Consider the following 12,291-nt stretch of genomic DNA (forward strand, 5'->3'; position numbering starts at 1 on the left):
GTTTGTGAGCTCAAGCCCCGCGTCGGGCTCTGTGCTGACGGCTCGGAGCCTGGAGCCCGCTTCCGATTCTGTGCCTCCTCCTCTCTGCCCCTCCCCTGCTCATGCTCTGTCTTTCTCTGTCTCTCAATAATAAGTAAACATTTAAAAAAATAAAAATAAAACAAAACCCTAGATTAGCCTTCCCCCCCTTCGCTATAGGGCCTTCACCCTAAACGTGGGCGGGCAAGTGACTCATTCCTGAAAAGGGGCAACACTGGCAGAGACTTCGAAGAAGGAAACATTGCACGTGTGTGCACACCACACAGCCAGGACTCCTATCTGAATGCACCGCCCTTGTGGAAAGAGATTAAGAAATGTCATCTGGTTTTAAAAGAGGCCACTTGCTGCACCCTCATCCCCCAGAGGCTCCCCTTTTGGAAGATATGCCTTGCTTCTAGCTTTTAAAGGGTTAAGCTCCAAAAAGGTAAGGCTAGTACAGTTTGATTTACCTGTCAGAAGCCTGGGCGGGGGCCCTATACCTGTGGTGCCTCCGTAATAAGTAAGTCTTCAGCCAATAATCAAGAGCAAACTCCCATTTTCTGGTCACTTTCCGTTGGCATCTCGAAATCACAATTCAAACAAAATTAAAATAAACAAAGGGATTTCTGTGGAATTAAATTTCGCAGCAGCATGAAATAGTATTTAATAAAACAACCAACAGACAATAATGGCCTCTCTAAAATTAAAGCAAGATGAGGACTTACAAACATATGGGACTTATTTAGCATCTTTTATGAGACTGAAAAGCTCATCAAAACGGACTTTTCCTTCTCCCTCTACCTCCATTAAGATTTATTTAGATTCTGCTCTAGAAGACGTGGTACCATTCGCCTAAAGCACAACTCTCTTGATTCAGACGCTGGACTCAGTTCTCTTCAGTCTGATCTAGTCCACACCCCACTGCTCAAGCAGAAAGGCCACACGTCATCCTTCTTGTGTCGCTTCCCTTCTAAGAACCACCATAACCTATCAGCCAACAAGTCCTACTGGTGATAGTTCCCGATTCCACCCCCAATCCATCCACTTCTCCTCAGCACCGTTACAATCACACAGTCTACACCAGAGCTGTTTGACAGACTTTCTGTGACGGAACCATTCCAACATGGTGGACACCAGCCACAGGTTTGTACCAAGCATGGGAAACGTGGCCAGTGCAACTGAAGAAAACTGTGAGTTTCAGGTTAATTTGTTTGGGAAGGGGGGGGGGGGGTGGGGGGGGAGATACACATAAATGTTTTTAATTGACTTTTCACATGCTATTTCCTGGGATATGCTGGGTCAGATCTCTCTCCGCCTCTTCCAACCCTGGTCTCGTGCCCTCTGGCTACTCTTTTCAGGCCTTGCTCTCCTCTCATCCTTCCCCTACTCCACAAACTTCTTCTCTCTCATGTTCTCACACAGAAAATGTTGGCTGGTTCTTTTTTTCTTACCTTTCCTTTTAATTGTGGTAAAATATACCACCATCATCCAGTATACAGTTCAGAACCGGTAAGCACATTCACATCATTGTGCGTCGACCTCCAGAAGTCTTTCATCTTGTCAAAGTAAAACTCTACCCGTGAAACTACAAGTCCCCCCCCTCAGCCCCTTCTGCTTCTGGGGGAAATGTCAGGACCAGATCAGCTGCCCGTGGACAGAATCGGGAAGGGAACCAGGGGGCGAGATGTGTGTGACACCACTTTACAAGCTCTAAGCTTTTTGCCCACATTCGGGACCACACGCTCTCTAAACCCCGTGGCAAAGTGTATCTTCCTTCTCTCTCTTCTCCTGTTGCCACTCCCAAACTAAATACATCCTGGCTATCCCACTTGCCACCCATCAGAAAGGCAACCTCTCTCTGCATCCCATTCCTCATGACTCACTTCTTCTGGGAAGCCTTACACTGACTCACCTTAGGACCTGGAAAACGGACACGCAGAAATGGGCTGCTTAGAAGGGCCCCCCTATTTCACCTTGCATTCAGCCTTTTCTTTTGCGAACCACTGAACACTCCTCACCTACAACAAACATAAACAGAACCGGCCAAGACTGTGCTTAACCCCAAAACACTGAAGCTTGCCAAATGTTTCAAGTCACAGTGTCAGTACTTAATGTCGAGTGCTCGCACAGATCACTAATTCGGGAGGCAACTTTTGAGACGTGAGAGTCAAAAAACAGTAGTACTTTAGAAAAAAAAAAGTATAAAGGCATCACCCAAACCAAGCCCGGTCAGTACCAAGTTCATGGGAACGTGTTATACTTTAACTACGTGCTAGCCATTTGAGTGTAAAAAAAAAAAAAAAAAAAAAAAATGCAGTATATGTTTTGTATCTTAACACATTGGCTTAGCAAGTGCATATGTTTGAGATAAAAGACATCAAATTCATTTTACTGTCAGTAAGATGAATGAAAAAGACATGCCGTCCCACTCCTCGGACTGCCGTGCTCCTTCACAGGCTGTACACAACGGAAGGCGGGTAACAGATTATGCCTCCACTCTGTTTAGCTCAGGAGCCTTCAGGTTTACTCCTTTAAGTGCTGTTCCTTAGAAAATTAGGGGAAAAACACTTTTTTAGGTAGACCGGGGTGTTTGGGTTTGTTTTGTTTTTTTAAGAAAGAGAAAGATTACTTTTAAAGCACTTAACATCTCCCACACCTACACTTCCCAAGAAGAATTCTTTTTAGATTTATGAACTTGCTTTGAGATAATGTGGTCCCAAGTTTTAATTTTGCACATTAGGAGACAAGAAGACAGATGGAGAAGGGGGTTAACATCTGCCCTGCCTCTTCTTCCTCTCCACCCCAGCACATACCCACACGTCTCCAAGGTGGAGAAAACTCAAGTCTTGGTCTCCTACTTTGTGACTTTGGTAAAGTCATTTAACCTTGTAGGGGAGACACATAATGACAGATGACTTCTATCACTGCTTCCTGAGTTTACTGCCCATGAATCACCACCCTCAGGTCAAAAGTTCATAAGCACGCCTCTCTCAATGACACAAGCAAATTGCCCCACAAACTGACCATAAAGAATCAAATTCCTCTAAAATCCCCAAGTCCACTGACTGCTCCTTTTGGAGGCCCAACTTTATTTTCTCTAGTACCTGGGCCCCTTGAATTCCCATGGCTGATCTCATGGTTCCTTGATGAAAGAAGTTTTTTTAATCGGCCCCTACAACACCCACAGGAACCTCTTGAACAATTGCTACTCACATGAGAACTTTCCATGAACGTGCGCAAATACGTTCACCGAAGAAGCCAACCAACCTAAAACTCCCTTAGGCTTTTAGCCAATGTTTTTAAACTCCAGCTATGTTCCGAAATTAAGATTTGGGGTTTGATCTTAATTTGCTTAAAATATTGATGCTTTTCTACATTTTCTGGTCATGTCTTTGACAACAGTCCTGAGGATGCCTTATGAGGATGGGTTTCCCAGGAGGTACAATGGCAAGTTTTAGAAACTTTACATATTGAGACCTATTCTCTCTAAATTCCTGATCCGATCTGTCAGGCTGATCAGTAACTCCCACAGTGGAAACAAAACAAAACAGGCAATAGAGGAAGACGCCATCGAGTCCCATAGCTTCTACACTTCTACAACAAACAGCCAGAAAAAACCCACCAAAGTAAACTGCTAAGCTCACAACCGGTCGCATGTTCAAAGTACCAAATGGTATTTATACCAAGGCAAGGAAAGTTCCCACCATCACAAAGAAGGGTCTCAGAGCAAACTACTTTGACTCGGAGCTCCCTGCACTGATCAAAGCACACGGGATGCTGAGCCGACACTCGCCTCCTTCAGGACACTGGTCCCGAACCCACAAGACGAAAGGGGGGCACCAAGGTGGTCTCAGAGATTTACTTCTAGTCCTAACATACATTCAGTCATGATCATAACCAAGCAACTAAATGCATGGTACCAGACCATGAATTTGTCCGTGTTCCATCTGGCAATCACACTGGTAAGAATTTCAAAAACCGTAGGAACGTTTATCATCAAGACGTCTTGTAGGATGCTGTTCATCACGCACCACGCTCTTTATGAGGATTCTGGGAAAAATCACTGTCTTGTGTCTCATTATTAGAAATAGCCCTGCTTCACTATTTAACCTTGAGGGCACCATGATTCACACTGCTGATTGTGCTTCCCTCACTGCCCTGCCTCTGGGAAAACTCAGACCCCAATCTCTGACTCATCTCTAACAAACAGCACACGGCCTTGTGCGACGCATTTTGGGTCCTACCTTAACCCTTTGCTTCATCCCACTTTCCCTTCTCCCCATTCCTCACTTACCATGTTTTTCCATCTTTTTCTATAGCTTAAATCTTCAAAAGCTGCTTTTAACCATTTTTGAAAAAAGGAGATATTTCAAGCTATTTTCATTTACTGATGTCAATGCTGAACAGCAAATCCGTTCCTTCAGTGACTTCCATTTCTCAAACACTGAGCACTGTCACTATACCAACACATAAAAGCATCCAAGCGCCCATGTAATGTTCTCTTACACATAATTGTATGCCAAGAATTAGAGCACAATTGTCACTTTGAGTTGCCTTATCATTACTGCAATATTTTTAAGCCCTCACATTTACACAGATCTTCACAGATATTTTTCTAGTGAGCCTTTATCTCATGTGATTTTCTCAACAACAGTACGAGATAGTTACAGCAGATACTATTATGACTATCTTCATGTTTACAGATGAGGAAAACAGCCTCAGTGAAGTTAAGTAGCTTGCCCACATGGACAAAGTCAGTAAGCTAATAAAGCAAGACCACAGGGGTTTTTTTTCCTCCAAGCCTAGCATTTTTGCCCATAACTATAAACTTTTGTCTCTTCTATAGTTTACTGTGAAATCCTGTCCTGGGATGTATGACTCAGATGTTTTGTTTAGTTGGTTTTGTAAGCAGTATCAGCCTGCTCGTCAAAATCACATCAATTACTCTTTGGTAATGGAACCTGGGCACGATGAGAACGAGACAGCCAAGACTCTGGAAAATTTCTCAGCCATTAGAAAATGCATGAGTAATTTATTTCCTCCATTGGAATTCAGTGATGGCATTAAGAAAACTCATTCCTGCAACCTAGCAGGGAACACGGAGGCTTTAATGTGGTCTGCTAACGTAGTCACAGAGTAAAACTGCCTCTTGAGTCACTAGAAGTAGTAAGGCCGGGTAGTAAGAGTAACAGATGAGCCTTAGACAACGCAGGCTGGAGACAAGAGCTAACTGCTTCTCGATGATGAGCTCACACTACTTCAGCCACATCTAAGGGAAAGAATCATGAAGTTCACATCATGTTAATTTCCAAGCCACTGACATTGCTAATGTATGAGAAGGGTGAGATGTTGACAACTTGAACTCCTGGGACCCTGAATAAACCAGAGTCCATGTATCCTACGAGTCCTCAATTTGGGGAGGAAAGGGAACACTGCACATGCAGCTTCTCTGAGTTTTAACTTCTTCGGGGAAATGAGGAAGGGGAAGGTCACACGTCTTTAAACGCCACCTTCTATGACTGCGTGAATACCTATTAGCACCACCTACCTGAAACAGTATTGCTTTAACAATTGGCCAGGATTCTAAAATATATTTATATAATGTGTGGGTAATGGGTAATGTTCCAGCACATTTAAATCATTATTCTGGAATCTGACTATTTTCCTTTAATCAACTTCAAACATATACTGGTTCAAATTACTAATTCCTAACTCTGAGACAATGTACTCATACACGTGTCTTTTCCCAACAGATCTGGCAGTGGGTGCTCAAGTTCATTCTGCTTTCCAACGTTTTGACGGTAAGAATGAAGAAAAGTAAGTTGGCCTCTTACGTGTTTATCTTTTATCTACAGATAGCATGAATGGTCCCCAACTAATCTATAAAATTCTATGGAGACGGGACCATATATGCGTTTTTAACAACCGCACGCTCAGCGCTTTGCGCGCAGTCATCAAGATAAATTTAAAAATTACCAACAGAGACAACTTACAAAACTCAACCATAAACAGTAGTTCTTCCCTAGACGGTGCTATGCCTGGGCTCAAACTCCGTATCGCAAGCGGCCTGTGGCTAAGGGCAAGTGAATGGTAAGAAAGAGTTCAGCAAGGACAGGAGAGCAACGTGGCTTCCTGTTTCTTTCCGAAACAGACCTTTACAGCATTACCTCCAAGTGTGGAGTTAGCAAGGTATGAAGGAGACAGCCAAGTGGACTTCTGGTTACTTCATATCTGTATAACCTTGGGCAAGTTACTTAACTTTCCGGAACCTTGATTTCCTCCATTCCAAAACGGGGCAGGAGCCACAGTATTTACTTCACAGAGTTGTTGATCAGGACTAAAAAGACAATGGGTGTCCAATGTCAGGCTATTGCAAGACCTCAAGAAGTAGTGGCTCTTATTATGAATGAGTTTGAAGTAAATTCCCAGAGTATTAACCCACCCAGTTGTAATGGGAATCAGAATTATTCATGCCTAAGAGGAACACAGCCGATCCTGGAGACAGACAGACACACACACACACACACACACACACACACACACACCTCGCACAAATCTGGTGAAAATAAACATTAGGAGCATCCTTGGAAGAAAAACAAAAGTCCTACCACACAATTAGGAAGCCTGGTGTGGGGACCGATCTGCAGAAAGACAGCACAGGAGCTCTGTCCCTTTGCTGATAAGGAGAGGCGCGGAAGGGGACAGCGAGCTCTACAACAGCCAGCAACCTCACCAAGCACCTCTAGGTTTCTCTTCCTCCCTTTCTTGGGTATTCTTCTCTGAGGCAGGTGACCTTTCCTGCTCCCTGAAAGACAGGGCTGAGTTTGCCGGACTCCCAAGGATAGTTCTGGGTCATGTTATGTTACAAAGGGAAAAAAGCTGTTAAGTTAGGCCCCCATAATGACAGTCTTAAATGGAAAGACGGGATGAGCTACTAGCGGTTTTAAAGCAGGATTTGTGGAGGAGGGGGTGACTCCAGGATTGTACTGGCGTCTTTGGTATGGATCCCTGTCCTAGGGCAATGGCAAGATATGGGGCAGATCAGTGCAGAGCTTTGGGCACAAAGAACACTCATAATTCTAAATGCGTGCTCAGGGGTTCCCACGGGAATTTCATACTACTGACGGAGAGAGTCACTCGAACCATCCACTGAAATACCTGAATGATATCTGAAAAAGCCAGTATCTCTAAGAGTCAATGCTGATTTACAGAAGACAAAGGAAGATTCAGGAACTCAGGAAGCTGTAAAGTCTTGGCAGAAAGATACAAGCCTATCTGGAACTTCTACAAGATCAAAAGGTTCCATGAAGACAGAAACCGACAGGTGTTCATCGTGGGATGAAACCAAAGCCTGATCCTAGTGAAGGCTAAGCAGTTCTGAATTCCCTTCAGGAAGGGAAAAAAACAAAAGGAGATGCGATGCAGATTCAATGGAAAAACACGCTGTTAGGGGTCCTAGAGCCTCCTTCATTTCGTCAAAGGTTTCCCCTGGACCCCAGGGATACCGACAAAGGGACAGTGACATCAGAATGTGTGGCACGACTGGACCAGACCACATCGTTTGTTGGGATCAGTACAGGTTTAACTCAGAAAACCTTGGTAAGGCCCCTCTATCATTTTTCCATCCTCCAGCCAGCAGGATTATTCTTCCTATTCTTAACAAGAACAGAAGGGGAGTGGGCAGGAGAATTACACAGTTATAAAGTGACCAAAGCCTTGTATTGCCAGGGAACAAAAATAAAGAACATTTTCTGAAAGACAAAAGGCTGAATTAGAAATTGGTGGAGGGAATCTAAGGCGGCAATTAAAAGGAAAAGGGGACCGCTCCCTGGGGAATTAGGAGAGAAATTTAATTTTTTAAATGCTGTGTTTTAAAGGCTGGTGGGACATTCTAGGCACGACAGACAGAACACCCGGGGCCGCAGGAGGGGCTGAGACAGAGATGAAACTCGGAGGGGACAGGGTATGCCATGAGGATGTGCGACTCCTCAGTGTGGCCATGGGCCAAGTTCCAGCACCATAAACCTCCAAAACATTCACGTACAAAGATGTATTTTGTATACACGAACTCACATTCATAGTCAGCGAAGTCACACATGCTCACTAACTGTCTGGTCTCACCGAATGCCTGCCATGAGCAGGGGGCAAGGAGAGGGGGGTAGCATGGAAGCCCAGGCACCTTTCTGCAAAGCGCTTCCTAACCCCCACATTCTTACACCTGCTTGTGCAAGCCCCTCGGCCTTCAGGTAAACACATCTTTGTTCTTAATAATCTGTGAACACAACGATAGGAAATGAAAAATGGTCAAAATAATGATGCTTCACATCTACATACAGCCCAAATAGAGAAATTGCTGGTGCCACCTATTGTTGGAAACACAGAACTGAAAGGCGACTTGGTAACTGACAGCCTGACAGAGAAGCTCTCGCTCTGCTATCGACTCGAGCATGAAGTTCAAAATCCACCTGCCAGGAGAACCACATCAAGAAAGTCCACATTGCTTTAAAATACAACAAACGCACAGTGGACATTCACAGCTCCTACACAATGCTCTGTTCAGGACAAGAAGATTTTTTTAGCAATAGTTAACAGTTTCCATGTGAAAAATCATCGGACAGCTTTATATATGCTGACTGAGGAGGAGCTCCAAAGCAAGCTGTTAGACATCAAAGACCAGGCTCCGAACGGTGTGTGTGACATGTGACTGTTCGCTTTTACGGAAAGGGAACGTGCACGTGCAGGCCTGGGTCACCTCAGCCCCGGTGCACAAGACAATAGCGGCAGTGGCCCTCCCTGGGGGAGGCCTGAGGGAGTGAAACCGAACTCGGGGAAGAGACGTGCTTTTACAGAACATGCCTGGTGTGGAAATTTTTCCTTGTATACATGATATCTTTGCAAAAGGCTTTTTCAAAAACAACTGAAAATAAGTAAATGATAATTCTGAAAACAGCAAAAGTTGATGTTAAGCTGTTGTGTGCAAAGAGGGCATTTCAAAAGAGATCTAAGCTAGGGAGGTTACCAGGACCAGTCAGTCCCCAGAGGCGAGGATCTGAGCGGAAGAACACTAGCTGTTAGCATGACAGAAAAGTTACAGTGGGCCCGAAAAGCCTTTCTGGGGGAGCTGGAGAAGTTGTCTATAGCACAGTAGCACCCTTTACACCCTGAAAAAGTGTCCTGAAGTAGGGACAGTTTCTGGTTCTTTGAATGTATTAAGATGTGAAAACAATTAAGTTATTTGCAGTTTTATTAACATTTGCTTTTTTGAGAAGCGTCGATATAAATCAAAGTCTGTACCACAATGCTGTTTCTTATTTCAAAGAAAAAGAAAGACAACCCTAACACTCGTGAAGCTTTTTCAGCTATTTCCTAATGACACACGTGAGAGCTAGGTGGAAGTTTGTGCTTGGGTACACAGCCTATCAAATGTCACATCTGCTGAAAACTGGTTCTGGAGAATAATTTCTGTAAACTTACTTATTTCTTAATACTGTTCTCCTTAACTCGAGATAATACTGACATTTACACTGAAGGTGGAGTCTTGAAATGTATTCTGAATATTTGCCCAATCGAGGTAATACCAGGAAGAAAGTAAATCCCTTAATTTCTGAAGCAGTTCTGCAAGAGAAGGAAGGAGGCACAGGCAGGCCGCAATACAACAGTACTAGGCATTCCTGGGAAAACTACCGTGAGACAGGCAAGCTGGCAAAGTGAGCATGGGGCACGGCAGGTCAGCTCAGCCCTGCAGCTCCAAGCACTGAAACAGGGCCTCTGATCCAAATATGTATCTCACATTTTGAAATCTAGTTTTTAAAAAAGAAAATCCATAAGGTATTATTGGGTATATCTCTACTGACTGGAAAAGAAAGGAAAGGAAAGGAAAGGAAAGGAAAGGAAAGGAAAGGAAAGGAAAGGAAAGGAAAGGAAAGGAAAGGAAAGGAAAGGAAAAAGGGAAGGGAGAGGGAGAGGAGAGGAGAGGAGAGGAGAGGAGAGGAGAGGAGAGGAGAGGAGAGGAGAGGAGAGGAAAGGAAAAAGGGCAGGGCAAGGAAAGGAAAGGAAAGGAAAGGAAAGGAAAGGAAAGGAAAGGAAAGGAAAGGAAAAAGGGAAGGGAAGGGAGGGGAAGGGATGGGAGGGGAGGGGAGGGGAGAGGAGAGGAGAGGAGAGGAAAAAGGAAAGGAAAGGAAAGGAAAGGAAAGGAAAGGAAAGGAAAGGAAAGGAAAGGAAAGGAAAAAGGGAAGGGAGGGGAGGGGAGGGGAGGGGAGAGGAGAGGAGAGGAGAGGAGAGGAGAGGAGAGGAGAGGAGAGGAGAGGAGAGGAGAGGAGAGAGGAAAGGGGGTTGGAGAGAAAGAAAGAAATAAAAAGGGGCTGGGATTAAAGAAATGCATGACTTCCAAGCCAGAAACGGCACAGAAAGAACTGGACTTTTGGTGGCAGGGGAGGCGGGGGGCAGATCTGACTGCCACGGGCTAGAGGGAGATGGGGCTCAGCTTACTGCCTGCAGATCTCCTCTGCAAGTATGCAAGTACCCACACTTTTGTGAAAGTAAGCTACACGAAACAACAGAACATCTGCTGCTGGAGGCTCCGGTTTTATCAGCAGCCATGAGGAAATCTTTGCAGAGAAATTGAGTCATTTTGCCTGCTTGCCGTGTGAATCCATGATGTTCCCCAAGCCATCACGGAGCCAGCATCACCGCCATATAATTCTCGGTCACGGACAGGGCCCGAGGCACCAGGTGAAGGCAGCCGCAAAACCACAGAAGCATTAGTCAAGGAAGGAGAATGAGAGACCAAAAAAAATACAAAAAAGCAAAAATCCCTCCCATTCTAAAGGAAACCACAAAATAGAATTCCAAACATATAAAAGGATCTAATTCTGAGAAAGTCAAATCAACCATCCAGTTATGAATTCGGCCCAAATGAAAGTAATTTCATAGAACAGTCAAAGTGTAAAACAAATAGGCTTAGGATGATTAAGAAGAAACAGAAAGAAGCAATATCCATCAAAAATGCACAAGCTTTCATGAACAAAAAGGAGAATGAGAACAGGCAGACATTTTAAAAAGGAATTAAAAGTCTTGAAGAGTGTAAGTATACTCACTGAACTAGAAAAATTCAACAGATGAGGTAAAATCTATATGTAACACACCCAAAAACAACAGTGAATTAGAAGACAATATACTAGGACGTATTACTTTACTTCACCTACAAGGAAGAACAAGGGGAAAACTTATTTTTCTTTAAAATATTAAGATTCAATTAGGAGATTCAGAAGATAAAGAGGCTCTGTTACACATCGAACAACAATTCCAGAAAAAAAAAAAAGAATGGAGGGAATTACAAAGATGGGGTATTTGGAGAGATCACCCACAATTTCAGAAACAAATCCTCAGAGCGAATGCATGAACAGGTCAAATAAAGATAAATCTGCACCTGTATGACACTGACATAACAGAAAAACATCAGAATAAAGCAAAACTCTTAAAGGAACAAATTAGATGGTTAGCAAACTTGAAAAGCAAAATAGAGGCCAACAATGCTAAAATCTTCAAAATACTAAGTAAAATTGCTGACAATCTAGAATTTTATGCCCAACTAAACTATCATTTAATCAGTCGGACAAAACAAGATATTTTCAGACAATGAAAGATCAAGATTTTATCATTCACAGAGACTCTTAGGAAGTATAGATGTGAACAGATACTCCTGCTCACAGACCCTCATGGGAAATACTATTAGAGGATATACTGCAAAGGAACCTAACAGAAGGCATGGGATCTAGAACAGTGACATCTACCAGGCCAATGAAGGCCTTCTGGTTGTCATCATGCTCCTGTTAAAGCCCTTCCCTTTCTCTGGTCTACAAAAGTTAGTTTGCCCAAACAATCCTCCTTTTTTTTCTAGTTACCAGCAATTAAGATGTTGAAACAATTTCTTTAAATCTTTAGCTTTTTAAAAAGATTGATATTAATTAGCTTTTTAATTCACTGTTTTATATTTCAAAAAAATGTTTAAAAATGAAACAAAGAAGGGGAGCCTGGGTGGCTAAGTCAGTTGTGGGTCCTACTTGATTTTGGTTCGGTCATGATCCCAGGGCCAGGGTGGTGGGATCGGGCCCTGAGTCGGCTCTGCACTGAGCATGGGACCTGCTTAAAATATTCTCTCTCTCTCTCTCTCTCTCTGCCCCTCTTCCCCACTCATGCTCTCTCTCTCTCTCTAAAAATAAAAACAATTTTTTCAATTAAAAGAATTTTTAAAGATGAAATAAAGGAGTCTAA

The 12,291-nt window shown here is 43.5% G+C and overlaps 1 protein-coding gene across 6 annotated transcripts in view; it reads right to left on the reverse strand.

Annotated features, from left to right (window-relative positions):
* The window catches only part of GLIS3 (GLIS family zinc finger 3), a 502,487-nt gene that overhangs the window by 373,863 nt on the left and 116,333 nt on the right, over nucleotides 1-12,291 (reverse strand). The window lies entirely within an intron of this gene.

This window comes from Neofelis nebulosa, chromosome 12, assembly GCF_028018385.1.
Source record: "Neofelis nebulosa isolate mNeoNeb1 chromosome 12, mNeoNeb1.pri, whole genome shotgun sequence".
Classification (NCBI taxonomy): domain Eukaryota; kingdom Metazoa; phylum Chordata; class Mammalia; order Carnivora; family Felidae; genus Neofelis; species Neofelis nebulosa.